A 5217-nucleotide genomic window follows, 5' to 3' on the forward strand; every position below is an offset into this window, starting at 1 on the left:
GTTCAGAGCCTGCTTGGGATTCTATGTCTCCCTTTCTGTCCCTTCCATGCTCTCTCCCTCTCAAAATAAATAAATACACTTTAAAAAAAATCCTGGGGCACCTGGGTGGCTTAGTTGGCTTAGGTCATGATCTCCTAGTTCATGGGTTCAAGCCCCACATCAGGCTCTGTGCTGACAGCTCGGAGCATGGAGCCTACTTCAGATTCTGTGTCTCCCTCTCTCTCTTCCCCTCCCTCACCCTCTCTCTCTCTCAAAAATAAACATTAAAAAAATTTAAAAACAAAAACAAAAAAACCCCAAAACCACAATGTCAGTATGGCAAGAACAACTGCAGAAGTATCAGAAACCAATGTAAAAAGAATGAAATCTGGCCATTTGCAGCAACGTGGATGGAACTGGAGGGTCTTATGCTAAGTGAAATAAGTCAGGCAGAGAAAGACAAATACACTATGTTTTCACTCATATGTGGATCTTGAGAAACTTAACAGAAGACCATGGGAGAGGGCAAGGGGGAAAAAGCAAAGTTATAGAGAGGGAAGGAGGCAAACCATAAGAGACTCTTAAGGACTGAGAACATACTAAGGGCAGATGGGAGTGGGGGAGAGGGGAAAGTGGCTGATGGGCAGGGAGGAGGGCACCTGTTGGGATGAGCACTGAGTGTTGTATGGAAACCAATTTGACAATAAATTATATTTAGTATAAAAATAAATAAAAAATAAAATCTTCTATATCTTTTAAAAGAAAGAAAGAAAGAAAGAAAGAAAGAAAGAAAGAAAGAAAGAAAGAAAGAAAGAAAGAAAGAAAGAAGAAACCAATGTGGTAGGGTCACAGCATCATGACCTTTAGGGTGGTGCAGATTTTTTAAGCATGGTAAATGCACACACCTTAAAGATGCTGATAAAAGTTAACTGTGCCCCAGTAAAACATGCATGTCCCAAGACGGCACCATGGAGAAAGGATCTGTGTGCTGGATCCATGTGGCCTGGGGAACAGGTCAGGCGCACTGTTTGCAGGCCAGCTGCTGTGTGGACCATCTGTCCGCTGTGGAGCTTGAAGATGAGGCCCCCACTGGTGTTTACTGTGTGTCCCGCCCTGGGAACCTTCTAGTGCTTGTTCTGTGCTCCAGTGCTGGGTGCATACACACTCAACAGTGTCATGGCCCCCTGACAGGACACGCGGTGGCCTTCTGGGTCTCCTGAGTCTGCTTTGTCCCAGGCTCCCTTTCGGTTCCCATTCCCACAGAGTATCTTCTCCTTGCCTTTCCTTGTCTGTGTGTCCTGGGGCCACAGCCATCACCTAGCTTCACAGAACAGGGCAATGCTCTCCAAACCAGTCAGTCAATGCAGTGGAAGAAAGATCAGCCATGGTCTTAAAGTGGGTAGAGCTAACTGACGACTGTAGAAGTCCCAGATCACACAACCCCTGCAGATCCGCAGGCTTCTTAACCCATCGCAGCCTGACACTGATGCTCTGGAGTCTGAATTCCTACACATCTTAGCCCTGCCTCTGTGCCCCTGCTCATAACACACAGGTGCACGCACTCTCCAGGATGCTATTGCCAGGTGCCTGTCCACCTCTCTGTCCCCACACCCCTCCTACCAGCTGCTTGATCTACCACCCTGCCCCCACCTCCTGCCACCTGCGTGATCCACCTCCCCTCCTCCCTCCCCCTCTCCTGCCACCTGCTTGATCCAGCTCCCTGCCCCTACCCCTCTCCTGCCATCTGCTTGATCCACCTTCCCTCCCTCCTCCTCTCTCCTGACCTCTGCTTGATCTACCCCCCTCCCCCTCCCCCTCTCTCACCCTACATGGCACTGTATGTCATTTACAGAATTCAGCTTTGGCATCTGACTCCATTCTCCCAAGGAGGGTGAAGTTTCAGTGGATGGCTCTAGGTCTGAATTTTTGTTGCTGGTTCTCTGCCTCTGAGAGCCTGGCAGAGCTTCAAGGTTTGCTGCAGCCCATCATCCATACTGTCTGTCCCCTTCCCTTTAGGACAAAACCTGCCTGTGAGGACCCAACTTACAGTCCAAGTCACCATCTCCCTTGTGTCCCCTCCCCCCCATTGGGGACTCCTTTCTATGGACTGTCCACCACCTGTCTTACCTCTAGCCATAATGTAAATTTCTGGAGAAGGAATCACAATATTCCTCTGAGTTACATTTACAATAAATATGGTAGGGGTGCCTGGGAGTCTCAGTTGGTCAAGCATCGGACTCAATCTCAGCTCAGGTCTTGATCTCAGAGTCATGAGTTCAAGCCTGCATTGGGCTCTACGTTGGGTGGGAAGCCTACTTAATAACATAACATAACATAACTACATGAATACTATAGATAGGTTCCTTAGCAGAAAAGTCTAAGCTGAAAAACTTAGTTCACAGTCTTCCCCATTATATACTGGAAAATACTGTTTACAATTATGCCTTGTGGGTCAGAGATTTTCCTAAATCATCACTCGAGTCTTTCAGACCTTCAGACACTCTGTCTTGTGCTTGACATCTTCAGTGCTTCAGGTGATAACATCAGATCCTGCATGGAGGTGATGCATTCCAACACAAATTTTTTTAATGTTTATTTGTTTATTTTAGAGAGAGACACAGAGAGTGAGAGGGGAGGGGCAGAGAGAGGGAGAGACTCCCCAGCAGGCTCTGCACTGTCAGCACAGAGCCCAACTCGGGGCTCAAACTCATGAACCATGAGATCATGACCTGAGCCAACATCAAGAATGAGACGCTTAACCAGCTGAGCCCCCCAGGTGCCCCAACACAAATTTTTACTGATACCGGACAAGCCTCTTAATTTCCAATATTCAACTACTACAAAATAAGGTAGCGCCAAACTGATCAGCTGTTCAGAGAGTCTACCAGTACAAAAAGTCCATTCACAACAAGTGGCGTGGGCTGAAAACACCGTGTGTGCCAACTGTCCACCGCTAGATTTCCAGCACCCAGCACGAGGCCTGCACTCAGAAGTTCCTCCACGTGTTTGCAAAGGTACTTAGATGAGCTAGTGTGCATACCTGAATTCTACACCAAAGTAAAACTGCCTTGAAGAGAATTTATTTGTTAGTGTAGGTAGAGAAATTCATAGTCCTCTTTTACACAGTAATCACCATGCTTCAAGACAAAAATAAGGAAGGGAGGGAGGGAGGGAGAGAAAAAGGGGAAGGGAGGGGAGGGAGGGAGGAGGAAGGAAGGGAAGGGGAGGGAAGGGAAGGGGAGGGAAGAGGAAGGAGGGAGGGAGGAAGGAGGAGGGAAGGGTAGGGAAGGGAGGGAGGGAGAAGAAAGGAGGAGGGAGGAAGGAGAAAGGAAGGGAGGGAAGAAAGGAGGCAGGAGGAAGGAGGGAAGGGTAGGGAAGGGAACAGCAGGGAGGGAGGGAGGAGGGAAGGAAAGGAGAGGAGAGGAGAGGGGGAGGGGAGGGGAGGGGTAGGGGAGGGAAGGGAAGGGAAGGGAAGGGAAGGGAAGGGAAGGGAAGGGAAGGGAAGGGAAGGGAAGGAGGGAAGGAGAAGGAGAGGATAGGGAAGAGAATGGAAGGGAAGGGAAGGAGAGGGAAGGGGAGGGAAGGGAAAGAGGGAAGGGGAAGGAAAGGAGAGGAGAGGGAAGGGGAGGGGAGAAGAGGGGATAGGAGGGAAGGGAAGGGAAGGGAAGGGAAGGGAAGGGAAGGGAAGGGAAGGGAAGGGAGAGGAGAGGAGAGGAAAGGGGAGGGGAGGGAAGGGAAGGGAAGGGAAGAGAAAGGAAGGGGAGAAGGGAAACCACCACAAGGCTTCTTGCAGGTACACACTTAATCCAAAATTCATATGGAAAGGCGCAGGCCCTAGAAGGCCTAAACATCTTGAAAAAGAAGGTAGAAGAACCGTTGTGCCTGACGTCCAGCACACGTGCAGCCACAGGAATCAAGAGGCGTGGTGTGGCAGAGAGCCACACAGATGAGCGGGATGGGGCACACACGGGGGCCCACATGGGGATCCACGCAGACATGCCCTCCTGGCCCCTGTCAGTGGTGCAAACACAACCCAAGGGAGCAGCCTTTTCAACAGATGGTGCTGGGCACCTTTCCACAAATCCCACACCTCATGTTCGCCAAACTGGTTCAAACCACGGACCTAAACACACAACAGAAACTGTAAAGATCTCGGAGAAAACCTTCAGAATCTAGGGCCTCGGCAAAGAGCTCCTGCACCTGACCCCAGAAGTGTGATATGTAAAAGGTAGAGTGGACATCGATACACCACGATGGGGCGTTTACCCACAGAGGGTGAAACACTGATCAGAAAAGACAAATGCACCCCTGTGTCTCGTGCAGTAGTGTTTATGACAGACAAGATGTGGAGGCAGCCCAAGGGTCTATCCACAGAGGGATGGATACATAAGACAGTGCAATAGTATGCAGCCACAAAAAAGGATGAGATCTCGCCATTTGCAAGGACACGGATGGAGCCAGAGTGTAATATGTTAAGTGAAATAAGTCAGACAAAGACAGACAAATACCATATGACTTCATGCCTACACAGAATTTGAGAAACAAATAAAAAGCAGAAACAGAACCACAAATACAGAGAACACACAGACAGCTGCCAGAGGGGAGGGGAAAATGGGTGAAGGGAAGTGGGAGATCCAGACTTCCTATATGGCACGAGTAAGTCACAGGGATGAAAGGCACAGCACAGAGAACAGTCAGTGGCTCTGTGGTAGTGTGGGTGGGGTGGGGAACACAGTGTAAGGGGCAGAGGAGCTGGATCAGTGTGGCACACAGCTGAGGCCAATGTAACGCTAAGTGCCAACTACACTTTGGTGAAAAATAAATATGCTAAACAAATGAATCAACAAATACATGAGAGGCGAGGGAGAGAAGGGGCATTACTACGGGCCCCACGGACGTTAGAGGATAACAGGAATATGGTGCACAACCCTGTGCCCCAAAGCTGATAACCCAGGTGTAACAGGCCAATTGCCTGACATGCCACCTGCCAACACCCTCTGAAGGACAAATAGCACAAATGGGCCTCTATCTACTGGTAGCTAATAACCTTCCACGACAGAAAGCACCAGGCCCAGTGGGGTTCATGGGTGAATTCCACCACACATCTCGGGGAGAAACAATACCACCTCCGCAGCCTGTCAGGAGGCAGAGCACGAGGACACCTCCTACCTCATCTGTGACACCAGCATTGACCTAAGGCCAAAAGCAACGGAAACTATAAACCAGGAGCGCCTGGGT

The sequence above is a fragment of the Panthera leo genome, chromosome A1 (assembly GCF_018350215.1).
Source record: "Panthera leo isolate Ple1 chromosome A1, P.leo_Ple1_pat1.1, whole genome shotgun sequence".
Lineage (NCBI taxonomy): Eukaryota > Metazoa > Chordata > Mammalia > Carnivora > Felidae > Panthera > Panthera leo.